The sequence below is a fragment of the Salvelinus alpinus genome, chromosome 6, assembly GCF_045679555.1.
Source record: "Salvelinus alpinus chromosome 6, SLU_Salpinus.1, whole genome shotgun sequence".
NCBI lineage: Eukaryota > Metazoa > Chordata > Actinopteri > Salmoniformes > Salmonidae > Salvelinus > Salvelinus alpinus.
In genome coordinates this window covers 67,745,777-67,759,610 of record NC_092091.1, presented here as the reverse complement: position 1 = coordinate 67,759,610, position 13,834 = coordinate 67,745,777, and the positions used below count along the sequence as shown (strand labels likewise).

At 45.5% G+C, this 13,834-nt stretch overlaps 1 protein-coding gene across 22 annotated transcripts in view; it reads right to left on the bottom strand.

The window, feature by feature from the left end:
- gab1 (GRB2-associated binding protein 1) overlaps positions 1 to 13,834 on the bottom strand; it is a 65,668-nt gene that overhangs the window by 39,495 nt on the left and 12,339 nt on the right. The window contains exon 1 of one of the 22 annotated variants that reach the window (XM_071407521.1): positions 13,310 to 13,464. The exons of 18 other annotated variants lie outside the window; for them this stretch is intronic. The gene's annotated coding sequence lies outside the window, so the exon portion shown is untranslated. Of the gene's footprint in view, positions 1 to 15; positions 119 to 492; positions 674 to 2,277; positions 2,383 to 13,309; positions 13,465 to 13,834 lie in introns of those variants that run through there. 3 more of the 22 variants (XM_071407523.1, XM_071407520.1, XM_071407522.1) reach the window with 3 other exon arrangements.

Genomic DNA, 13,834 nt, shown 5'->3' with positions numbered 1-13,834 from the left:
GAGAAGCATCCTCACCTTACAATTCCATGTCCTGTTGAGAGGATGTATCCTAAGTGAGGATGCATAGAGAGCATCCCATCTACATAGCCTTCCAGTATCGTGCTGTAGCTGTATGCATCAGACCCTGAGCTGCACTGGCTGGCTGGATGTGATCACTGTGTATTGATCTACCATGATGAACAAAACAAGCCTCCCTCCCTCCCTCCCTCCCTCCCTCCCTCCGCCGTCCCACAGTCCCGCTCTTTGATGTGCAGCTGTGAAATTCACACCCAGCGAGGCCCCGTCACCGTCGGACCTCAGATCCCCCAACCGCCCTCTTCACTGACAGTCCAAAAAACACAAATCCATGTTTGACAGCCCTGCTAATCCAGCCAAACAGACACACACTTCTTCAAAGGCTTTCCTGTAGTCTTGGGACAACAAGTGTGCACTACTGGAACACTATCTTCTGCTTCTTCCCAGTTGAGATAACTGAGGTGCTTTAGTTCTTACCTGTCTGTGGGAGTGTTGGTCAGCTGGGAGGTGTTATCCAAAGAGGACCAGTTAGAGGCAGTTCTCCTGTCCACCAGATCCAACTATCCCAATGTCCCATCTCGGCTGCTGTCCACCTGTCATACTGTCACCCAACGCCGTACTACTGCTGCTGTGACGGCTAGGTTAGTACTGTGTGACTGACTGTTAAGGCGGAGACAATAGGAGCTCTCAGTCAGGGGTCGGGCCACAATCAATCATTAGGAAAGGCAGAGAAAGAGGGGGAGAGAGAGAATGAGAGAGGGAGAGGGCGAGAGAGAACAAGGGAGGGTGGGAGATCAATAGCACTGAACAGTAACAGTGGTCCCGTGGGAATGGCCTGGTTTTAGAAAACGAGGACCGTTTTTATCTCCCTCTTCAACTGGTTCCGTTTTCTCCACCACCTGCAACCCGAAACCCCCAGCGACAGACAGGGTTGATGGTTGCCAGAGTGGAGAAATCCTCCCTCCCCACCACATCCCCCAGTATGTATAGCTCCAGTCAGTCCAGGTTAGGCTGCAGAGGCCTAAGGCGGGTAAAGCATTAACTATGAGTGAGTGGGCTTAAACATTAACGTGTTGGTTGATTTCCCATCGTTCACGGCTGAGAGAGCGTGGTTAAGTAACAGTTCTCACACAGTGACTGAACACACAAACACAACCACCGACTGAACAGTAGGTACTAATCCATTTCTCAAACGCCAAACCAAATACCCCCCTCTCTCTCTCTCTCAATGTTTACCAGGAAACAGGGTCTTTTAGAAAAGAAAAACACGAGAGCGAGAGAGAAAGACAAACACACAAGGAAAAAACATCCCTTGCTGCTGGAAGTTTCCACTTTGTTGGCATTTTTCTCCTCTTTTTTTACCTTCCTGGTCATCTGTTCCCGACACACACACACACACACACACAGGGCAAAAAGACTTCCTGTTTTGCCTCTGTCCGTTGTCACGCGGCAGGGGGTGTTCAGGGGATCCGTTGGTCAGGGCTAACTATAGATCCCCCCCCCGCTCCCGTTGGGCTTGGACCCATGGGAGGAGGGAATCCTTTAGGAGAAGAGCCCTGTCCTGAGTGTGAGGGGGAACTGGGGATGTCCGTCCATCCATCCATCCAATCAATGTCCCCTTTGGGCCGCCACAACTCCACAAGTGTGGCATTTGGTTGTCTCAATGCAATACCGAGCGGAACGGATTCACAGACTGATTACACAGGTTAGATAATATACTGTATAGTGCAGGTTACAAACTCAATACCCCCATTGACATGGACATGCAAGTAAACCTAATGAGATTTAGCTCCGTTGAGAAAGGTCTACTGTTTAGCCCAATGCTACCAGACAGAAAGGCTCTTATTGAGAGTGTTATTACCTGGTGTTATTACCACAGGTACTGCCCAGCTTAGTCTCCTAGTCTTCAAATAATACACGTCGCCTACAACGGCCACCCTGGAGGAGGCTTCACCTTACATAAGAGTGAGGGCGGATGGCACACTTCCACCGCCCACTTCCTGTCTCCCGTGTTACTGTTTTTTTGCGGCGGCGTCAAACACTGTCCACACGCAACGGATAAACAAACAAGCCGCGGACAGACGATCTACAACGTCTGACTTGAAAGAAATAGGCACCATAGGCGCTGAGTGAGGGTAGGTGTTACCCGCCAGACGTGTGGTTCGAACCTAATTTCCCCAACAAGTAAAAAACCTGCATTGCAACAAGAGGAAAACATGGCTACCACTAGTATGCCAACGAAATCAGGGGGCAATGTTTTACCTGGTGGTGCCGATTCGGAGTGGAGACGGGTATAGGAAAGCGAAGACAGGAGCGTGGTAGCTAGTCATACAAGCTGCTTGCCAGCCAGCCAGCGTCGAGTCGACCAAGTCTGGTTCCTTTCCTCCCCACCGCCGTCAAGTCTAACACCCTGCTCCAATAACCACTGGCCCACAGGAAGTAGACACAATGGACTGAAAATAACAGAGGCCACCTCCCCTCCACCCACCACCTCCTATTCCCCGCTCAGCTACGACAGGCTGTTTCCACCGAGAGGAGAGGGGCCTAAACTAGCTAGGCCAGTCGTACAGCGGCGAGGCAGGACAGAAACACCCTCACCGTCCGCCCCTCGCCAGGCTGTGGCCAAATGGAGTCAGGACCTTAGTTCTCTTTATGTCTGGCCCACAAGGCCTGCTGACAACCTGTTGAGTCCGTTCCAACCTGTTGTCATACGTCGTCATGCAAAGTTCATGACCCTACTAACAGATGGTCAAAAGACGATGATATGCCTAATAAGTCGGGGCTTCACCACTACCCATGAAGGACAGGTTAACTTCTGACAGACACAACCACAGTATGTTGATGAAGCTGATGGAACCAGAGAGAGACAGCAGTAATCAGTAGAGTAGAGCATCTACACTACAGCAGCAGGCTGTGGGTGGTGGAGACGCCAGCCAGACAGACACATGACCAGACCTTCTCACTGCCCACTGAGGGTGTGTGTGTACGTGCATGCCTGTGTCATGTGGGTTTGAGTACTTGAGTGTGAATGCTAGGGCTGTGACGATTACGTGATTTTGGGTAACGATTAATTCTCATGCAAATGAGTCATAATGGTAATTTTTTTATTTGTAAAAAAAAAAATGGCACTTCTAATGAATCTTCAAAATTGAGCTACGACATACTTAAAGATGTCACTCCCGACCATGTGGTTCTGTTCGTAAAATAAATACGAACCTTACCCTTTTCACAGAAAAATGGAAAACCGTTAAAGTTCAAATCCCCCTCTCAAATATGAATATATTGAGACGATGACAATATATATATACACAAACGTTTACTGTCCATAATTGTCAGTTACACATTCTTACGATTACTGTGGCAGCCATAGTGAATGCATACGTTTACATGTCTGCATAAGTGTTTATGCATCTAACAGGGAATCCCTGGCCGGTATACACACACTCTCCCCCTCTCTCCTGGGTCCCATCCTGAGTGTCTGAAGACAGTGACCAGCAGCAGACATAGACTGTCTCTAATCCAATCAGAGAGCAGAGCTAACCCAGACTAAATCACATTTACTGCCCCGGGCTGCGTTGATTCAACCATAATCCAATTCCTCTGCTCTATGACTAAGGAGGTTAAGGAAATGGGCCTGAAGTCGCACTGACTATATTTAAAGATAAGGAAATGGAACGGACTCAACGGACACAGTAACAGACATGTGGTTTGTGGATGTGCTTGATGTCGCAAGGGACATCACGTTTTTGTTTCCTCACCAAACCACTAGAGTACACAGTGTACAAAACATTAACACCTTCCTAATATTGAGTTGCACCCCTTTTTGCCCTCAGAACAACCTCAATTCATCGCAGCATCGACTATACAAGGTGTCGAAAGCGTTCCACAGGGATGCTGGCCCATGTTGACTCGAGTGCTTCCCACAGTTGTGTCAAGATGGTTGGAGGTCCTTTGTGTGGTGGACCATTCTTGATACACAAACTACTGAGTGTGGAAAAACCCAGAAGCGTTGCAGTTCTTGGCACACTCAAAACGTTGTGCCTGGCATCTACTACCATACCCTGTTGAAAGGCACTTACATTTTTTGTCTTGCCCTTTCACCCTCAATGGCACACACACAATCCATGTCTCAATTGTCTCAAGGCTTAAAAATCCTTAATTAACCGGTCTCCTCCCCTTCATCTACACTGATTGAAGTAGATTTAACAAGTGACATCAATAAGGGATCATAGCTTTCACCTGGATTCACCTGGTCCGTCTGTCATGGAAAGAGCAGGTGTTTGGTACACAGTGTAAAATTAGTATTTACAAATGACTTGGTTCTAAAAAATATAGCGACCAACACGACTGCAATACTTGACCTTCTATAATCAAACACTCCTTATGGAGGCTAAAAGCTCTCACACACACTACTTGCAAATGTGAACGCTTCAACAAGTGCAACTAAATGAAGCAGTGAGAAGCAGTTGATTTTAAATCAAGTTATACCACACCTGTCTCCTCCTACAAGTGCAGGTATATCCCTTTGAGGATCATAATCCTGCCGTTTCTATAGTGACTCCAGTCACATGACCTTCCTGTGTGTGTTTCCTCTAAGAAGCGTTAAAAGGTGTTGGGCCTGTTGAGGCATGTTGTTCAGACAGCAAGGAGAGAGACACCTCCCCCTCTCCACCAGTCCCTAGGAACCCTGCTCACTGGCCCAGATTATCACACCGATACCGACACCGTGCTTCACTTTCGATTGAAGGGGATTGTCTGTGAGCGCGTGCAGTGTGTCTGTGAGCGCGTGCATAGTGTGTCTGTGAGCGCGTGCATAGTGTGTCTGTGAGCGCGTGCATAGTGTGTCTGTGAGCGCGTGCATAGTGTGTCTGTGAGCGCGTGCATAGTGTGTCTGTGAGCGCGTGCATAGTGTGTCTGTGATTGGAGCCACGAGGCAGCAGCAGGAGGAGAAACGTGAACCATTTCCCAACCAACGTGAACCAAGTCAGGCCAACGTGCAGGAGGAGAAACGTGAACCATTTCCCAACCAACGTGAACCAAGTCAGGCCTAACGCAAGCAGCCCCAAAACAATCAAGTCAGGCCTAACGCAAGCAGCCCCAAAACAATCAAGTCAGGCCTAACGCAAGCAGCCCCAAAACAATCAAGTCAGGCCTAACGCAAGCAGCCCCAAAACAATCAAGTCAGGCCTAACGCAAGCAGCCCCAAAACAATCAAGTCAGGCCTAACGCAAGCAGCCCCAAAACAATCAAGTCAGGCCTAACGCAAGCAGCCCCAAAACAATCAAGTCAGGCCTAACTCAAGCAGCCCCAAAACAATCAAGTCAGGCCTAACTCAAGCAGCCCCAAAACAATCAAGTCAGGCCTAACTCAAGCAGCCCCAAAACAATCAAGTCAGGCCTAACGCAAGCAGCCCCAAAACAATCAAGTCAGGCCTAACGCAAGCAGCCCCAAAACAATCAAGTCAGGCCTAACTCAAGCAGCCCCAAAACAATCAAGTCAGGCCTAACTCAAGCAGCCCCAAAACAATCAAGTCAGGCCTAACTCAAGCAGCCCCAAAACAATCAAGTCAGGCCTAACTCAAGCAGCCCCAAAACAATCAAGTCAGGCCTAACTCAAGCAGCCCCAAAACAATCAAGTCAGGCCTAACGCAAGCAGCCCCAAAACAATCAAGTCAGGCCTAACTCAAGCAGCCCCAAAACAATCAAGTCAGGCCTAACGCAAGCAGCCCCAAAACAATCAAGTCAGGCCTAACGCAAGCAGCCCCAAAACAATCAAGTCAGGCCTAACGCAAGCAGCCCCAAAACAATCAAGTCAGGCCTAACTCAAGCAGCCCCAAAACAATGTCAGCAATTTCTCAAATAGTTTTCTAGATGTTTTTTGGCCCTTTTTACAGAGGACGGGGGTTGACTTGTGCCTACTCAGGCCCAGGAGGCTTGTACACATGGGGGGGTGACTAAGTGCTATGATGTGTGCAACGAGTTAGGTTATCAATTGTGGTAAAGGACCCGTAAGTAAGCATTTCACTGTTAGTCTACACATGTTAATTACAAAGCATGTGACAAATCAAATTCTCTCTCTGTCTGTGGTGTGACTGTTCCTGACTGGGATGCGTGTGCATGTGACTGGGATGCGCGTTTCTGACTGGGATGCACGTGTGTGTGTGTGTGTGTGTGTGTGTATATGCGTTCCTGAGAATTGTGTCATGTGTCTCTCCTGTTAAACTCTGCACACTACAGCTGAGAGCCTGCAGGGGGTTTCAGTTCCTTAAATGGGGTAAACACCACTGTGTTCATGGAAAGAACAGCAACCACCCCACTTCCTACTCCTGAAGCAGTTCTCTGGAACTATGAGCAGTGGGCTATTGACATGCTACTCTGTCAACACCAGCTGTGCAGCATTCAGGAGTACAACCGTTCATAACACTGCAGATGTGAGAAACTATGGGCACAACTGAACTGCATGAGGTTAGCACAAGGATAACTTTTCCAAACATAATGTATTTGACAGTGGTGGAGTTGCAACAGTTCACTGTAGATTCAAGACATTAAGGCACAACTAGGACTCTACTGGTATCTGAAGAACCTCATGGAGCAGACAGTGACTAACAGAGCAAAAACACCTTGATGGACAACGAGAAGACAGGAGTAGAGAACTGTGCGGCTGTCTATGTGATTTACAGTCGTCAAGACAGACAGCATAACAGTTTGCTTTCACTGCTGCTGGAGACAAGACTCTCTCCGGACTAACCAATCCAAATGGGATTTTGTTTTTTTCTGTCTGCGTCTCCTCTCCAGTGATCCGTCAAGATAACCCCACCAACACCGCCCTCCCCTCCATGACCACAGCAACCCTCCCTCCTCCTATCCCACTCCACCAAACCACTACTAAATGTCTCCATCCCCTCTATCCATCAACATAACAGAACCAGCCAGTCTCTCAACGGCATGAGCCATAGCAGCAGCACCACCAAATAAAGCAGCGGCCCAGCCCCAGGCCTTTACTCCATCCATAACATTACTCTTGACTGTTTTGGCCCACAGGACAGAGGGTTTCCGTGAACCCAGTGGACATAAACTTTAATAATCTAAAATAATGAAAGCCAATGGCCCGTAGGCTATTTAGAGCTTACAGTGAGTCTGCTGTGTATGTTCCCATAGATAGAACAAGGCTAGTCTAATGACAGCCTACTGTGTTACAGCAGCAATTTCACCCAAGCCACTATATTACTCTGCCACATAAATGGGCTGGTTTTTGCGTTCTAAATGACCGTTTTTACATCAGTATTGTGACACAATTTTGTTGTTTACATTTGTTTGCGTCTGAGAGGAATTGTAGGGAAGTGAGAGTGGAGGCAAGTATGCGCATACACACAAAGTGCCAATAAGCCTGGTTGCCTAGTCTTCTCAAATACAGTGCCTTCAGAAAGTATTCTTACCCCTCGACTTATTCCACATAGTGTTACAGCCTGAATTCAAAATTGATTTTACAAAAATTCACTCATCTACACACAATATAATGACAAAGTGATAAGTATATATTTTTTTTACATTTTTGCAAATATATTGAAAATGAAGTACCTCATTTACATAAGTATTCACACACCTGAGCAAATATTTTGTATCAGCACCTTTGGCAGTGTTTACAGCTTAGAGACTTACCCAGAAAGACTCAGAGCTTTCCACACCTGGATTGTACAACATTTGACCTATTATTATTTTCAAAACTCTTCAAGCTTAGTCAAATTGATTGTTGATCATTGCTAGACAACCATTTTTTGGTATTGCCAAAGATTTTAAAGTAGATTTAAATCAAAACTGTAACTTGGCCTCTCAGGAACATTCACTGTCTTCTTGGTAAGCAACTAGTGTAGATTTGGTCTTGAGTTTTAGGTTATTGTCCAGCTGAATGGGAGATTAATTCACCAGTGTCTAGTAGAAAACAGACAACCAGGTTTCTCTAGGATTTTGCCTGTGCTTACCCCCATTACGTTTTTATTTTTTTATCCTGAAAAACTCCCCAGTCATAAAAAATTACACAAATACCCATTACATGATGCAACCAACACTATGCTTGAAAATATTGAGTGTGGTACTCAATAATATGTTGTATTTGCTCCAAACATAACACTTTTTATTCAGGACAAAAATATTTTTACCAGTATTAATTTAGTGAGTGCCTTATTGCAAACAGAAAGCATGTTTTGGAATATTTTTATTCTGTACAGGCTTCCTTTTCACTCTCAATTAGGTTAGTATTGCGGAGTAACTACAATCCTCAGTTTTCTCCTATCACAATCATTAAACTCTGTTTTAAAAGTTCCCATCGGCCTCATTGTGAAATCCCTGAACGGTTTCCTTCCTCTCCGGCAACTAAGTTAAGAAGGATGCCTGTATCTTTAGGGAGGTCAGAGACCTGGCAGTGTGGTGCCAGGACAAGAACATCTCCCTCAAGGTGAGCAAGACAAAGGAGATGATCGTGGACTACAGGAAAAGGAGGACCGAACACGCCCCCATTCACATTGATGGGGCGGTAGCGGGTTCGAGAGTTTCAAGTTCCTTGGTGTCCACATCAAACAAACTATCATGGTCCAAACTAGGGTTGCACATTTTGGTGAATATTCAAAAGTTGGAAACTTTCCATAGGAATTTACGGAAATATGCAAATTAATATTAATACCATTTAAATGTAGATGTTTTTTGCATTGGATAGATTTACAATATCATATGGAGACAGAAACAAACGTTTTGCCTTATAAGTTGAACTTTAATTAAATGAGTTGACTTCACATGGGATGATTTCACTGAACAACAAAAAGGGAATATTGAATGATCCCAATGATACATCGCATCTCTCAAAAACATTTCCAACATACATCTGTAAAATGATAGTCTAGAAACTAAAGCTTTGCTTGTCTTTCTCTCAGGCTTCCATGTCTTCTCCCTGGATGACCTCAATGTCCAGCTCTTGAACATCAGACTCTGAGGCCTCGTCTTCAATGTCACTTTCCAACCTTGTTGAGGACGGCTCGTCAGGCTCAAAAAGCCTCAAATTTGCCCGGATGGCAACCAATTTCTCAACCCTTGTATTGGTCAGCATGTTGCGTGCTTTGGTGTGTGTGTTCCCAAACAAGGACCAGTTGCGCTCTGAGGTGGCTGATGTTGGGATTTGGAGAATGGAGGCAACCGGGGAAAGAGCCGCAGATCCATTAAGCCCCTTCCACCAGGTGGCTGATGAGATATGTTGGCATGACTGCCATATTTCGTCTCCATCCCAAAGCCCTTGCTTGAAAGTGTACTTCGCCAGACTGCCAAGAACCTTGCCCTTATCCATAGGCCATAGGCCTTGTTGATCTCTGCACCAGACAGGATGCTATTGCCAGCATACTCGAGGTCCAACATGTACACTGTGGTGTGTATGGGCTTCAGGCAGAGGTCTTTACACTTTTTGATTTATTTCAGAACTGCAGTTACCTCTGCATGGAGCAACAGTGAAGTGGGCAGGGCAGTACAGATTTATTCTCTTATATCTGCAAGCAGTCTGAACATCAGTGTGGCATTGTCGCTCTCAATCCTTGCAATGGCAGCTGCTATAGGTTTCAGGAGTTTCAGGTTGCTTACCACTTTCTCCCAATATACATCATCCAGGAGGATCCTGATGGGGCTGTCGATATCAACAGACTGTGATAAGGCCATTTCTTGGAGAGACTCCTTCTCCTCCAAGAGACTGTCAAACATGATGACAACACCACCCCAACGAGTGTTGCTGGGCAGCTTCAATGTGGTGCTCTTATTCTTCTCACTTTGCATAGTGAGGTAGATTGCTGCTATAACTTGTTGACCCTTCACATACCTAACAATTTCCTTGGCTCTCTTGTAGAGTGTATCCGTTGTTTTCAGTGCCATGATGTCCTTGAGGAGCAGATTCAATGCATGAGCAGCACAGCCAATGGGTGTGATGTGAGGGTAGGACCTCCAATTGACTCAAATCAATTAGCCTATCAGAAGCTTCTAAAGCCATGACATAATTTTCTGGAATTTTCCAAGCTGTTTAAAGGCACAGTCAACTTACTGTAAGTAAACTTCTGACCCACTGGAATTGTGATGCAGGGAATTATAAGTGAAATAATATGTCTACACAATTGTTGTAAAAATGACTTGTGTCATGCACAAAGTAGATGTCCTAACAGACTTGCCGAAACTATAGTTTGTTAACAAGAAATTTGTGGAGTGGTTGAAAAAACGAGTTTTAAAGACTCAATCTAAGTGTATGTAAACTTCCGACTTCAACTGTATATACTAGGCAGTGTCAGAGGAAGGCCCCCAAAAAATTCTAAGGCTCCAGTCACCCAAGTCATAGACTGTTCTCTCTGCAAGCGGTAACGGATCACCAAGTCTAGGTACAAAAGGCTCCTTAACAGCTTCTACCCACAATTCTACCCCCGCAGAAATAATTCATCAAATGGCCACCCGGACTATTTACATTGACACCCCCCCTCTTTGTTTTTACACTGCTGTTACTCGCTGTTTATTATCAATGCATTGTCACTTTACCCCTACCTACATGTACAAATTACCTAACCTGTACATTGACTCGCTATCGGTACCACCTATATATAGCGTCGGTATTGTTATTTTATTGTGTTACTTTAGTTTATTTAGTAAATATTTTCTTAACTCTATTTCTTGAACTGCATTGTTGGTTAAGGGCTTGTAAGTAAGAATTTCACACTACACCTGTTGCATCCGACATGTGACAAATAACATTTGATTTGACTGAGGGACCTTAATTGTATATGTGGAGTACAGAGGTGAGGTAGTCATTCAAAAATCAAGTTAAACACTAGTATTGCACACAGAGTGAGTCCATGCAACTTATGTGACCATCTTCATGCACTTTCACTATTGGCTGGTGGAGCTGTATAGATGTTGGTTTGTGGTAGAGGGATGGAGCAACAGAAACCAAAGCTCAATAACTATTATCCCCAGTGCTTGACTTAGACTGAAATAGGTTCAAGTACTCATTTTGGGGGACAGTACTGTTTGTATTTAGGTGCAGGAGCTCCCCAATACTTTTGAGCTAATATTCTTTAAGAGGAACAGGAGCTCAAGCAGTAGAAAATCTGACGTGCCAGTACTCAGCTCCGGTGAGCTCCTGCCAAAGTCAAGCACTGATTAGCCCAATGGAGAACACAACACCCACTGGCTTCTATCTAACTGACAAGTGAACAGAGGTGGAGTCCATGTGTTCCCTTGATGCGTGTTTGTAGGGAAAGCACAGAAATACAGTCATCTCTTGTATATGTATGTGAGAATACTTCAACTACGCGAAACGAGTCCATTTGTGGTGTAGGCCTACGTCATCAAATCAGATGGGTTGTACTCCAATTGTATTACAGCAAACAAGAGCAATTTGTTTGCCTAAATATTAAATTATGCAACAGTGATCCATGTTTCAGATTAGTTTAGAATTCTAGTTTAGAATTCCTTATATCGGATAGACAGACTGCAGAGAGAAGTGTACCACTATATACCATCTGATTAAGTCAGTCATACAGTAGGATGACCCCTATTAGCTTAACCCAATAACCTGAGAATTAACTAGTTGATTTTTAGGTTTATTGAGTTATTAATTGGTTGAAGGATTGATTGATTTGAGTTTGAAATGTGTCCTTCCGTCCTAATAGGCCTGCAATGACATTGGACTACTGTTACTTCCAGATGCACACACACACACTAGCGTTAATTGTTTATCCAACGGGAACCGCCACTAAGAGCGATTCCCATATTTATGTAGTTAATTGCCCTTGTTGCTATACAGTAGCCTATTCAATTTATGCAGGATAGTATTCAGTTAAGGGGGATTGTTGTTAGTGGAACTGGCAACCGATCAGCCGTCAGAACTGATGGGGGACAGGACATAAGGGCCCGGACTGGGTCATCTGACTACAGCAGTATAGGGCACAACAATGTGGAAGGCTCAGATATAAAATATATTACGTGGAACAAACATGCGCTCTCATGTTAGGAGGAATACTGTAGGTTCTACTCATGACATTTCTAGCTGTGATGTTCAACAGCGTTTGTCTACTTAACGTGGGGGAGCAGGCATGGTGGAGGTAGGTGGCAGAGACTTCCCTCCCCTTCTACATCTCCTCTTCGCCTGATATGGTTCTCAACAATAACATCTGTACAAAGGTTGAGGATCAAAACATGTACAGCAGCCCCCCCCCCCCCAAGTCACATGTGTTTGTCAAAACTGCATCTTTAGGAATTCAACACCTGCAGAGAGCAAGCAGCCAGGCTAAGGGGAAGACCAGCGGCCCAGACAATTCCCCTCTTAGTTCTGCCGTGGTCTCGGCCTCGGAGTGTGTGTCTGGTCTATACACACAAGAGAATGACTGAGCGCACAACTCGACAAGCCAAATGGCCATCAGAGTAGTGGTCCAAACCACACACTGGCATAGCGGAGCTGAACACACAAAACAGACCAAGACAAGGCTATGCCATGTATTATATGTTAAGGAAGTAAAACAATGAATGCATTGCCAATGCCAGACCTTTTACTTTAACTAGGCAAGTCAGTTAAGAGCAAATTCTTATTTACAATGACGGCCTACTCCGGCCAAACCCAGACGACGCTGGGCCAATTGTGCGCCGCCCTATGGGACTCCCAATCACAGCTGGATGTGATGCAGCCTGGATTCAAACCAGGGACTGCAGTGACGCCTCTTGCACTGAGATGCAGTGTCTTAGACCGCTGCGCCACTTGGGAGCCCCACATAACCACATGTATGGGCATAACACTTATCAACATAATGGCCTGTTGATCGATAAGTTCTAGTTGAAAGAGCAGTATCTGGCTGAGGCCTATCTAATGTAAACAACAAATCCCTTCCAGACAACCAGCAAGTCAGAATACTTTCTGGAATGTTGTCCATTACTTTACGAATAAACTATGAGGAAGGATCTTTTGTTTTTGGGATGATCGTTGTTCAGCTCAAAACCACATCACTTTCACTGACCCAACAGTTAGAGGCTCTGTCACAGGCTGTATGGTTTCTGAATAGGGAAAGCTGAGTTGATGTGTGTTGAAGTAGCAGTAAAGAGCTAAGCTCCAACGGCTGGTGTCTTGAGTTGTGTGAACACCTGCAGCCTGTCAGTCCACCTGGGAGCCATAAAGCCAGGGTCTATAGTTGGAAAACCCAAAATGTACAGCTAAGCAGTAGTAAACTCAATAGAATTCCCTCAACAATAAATAAAACAAAAATGCTTACATTCTGCATAGTAGTACTGACCTGGAATCCAATGCCTGATCGACCAGTCCAGTCTCCTAGCCAAATGCCATTGGTATATCAGAGCGAGAGACAAAGTCGGCTCTACAAAATGTCGACGGGTCGAGCACTCAAGCTATTCCACAGGGTTCCGAGACGTACCCGAGAGACATACGGAAATAACGTTGGGAGAGTTCACGGGAATACTGAGAGAGAAGGTGGGAGTTCACCGTTTCTCAGCCACCAATCAGAGGGAGTGTAAACTAGCCCGCTCTCACAACAGGGTCTTCACTGGGAGGGGGGGGTGTCTCACCCCCTTCCTCTGGCTAGTAGCCAGGTCAGAGATATCGAGCAGCACCAGAGCAGAGCTCTATAATGCAATCAGGCTGGCCACAGGACACTCATTGGGGACAGGCTAAGAAAGGACTGGCCTGCCCCTCTCGCCATCTTCCTCTTGACTACACACATCTCTTTTTCTCTGGTATAAACTCATTTCGAGAAAGATTTTTTTTAAAGAGAGAAAGAAGAAGACAAAAAGAGAAAAAGAGA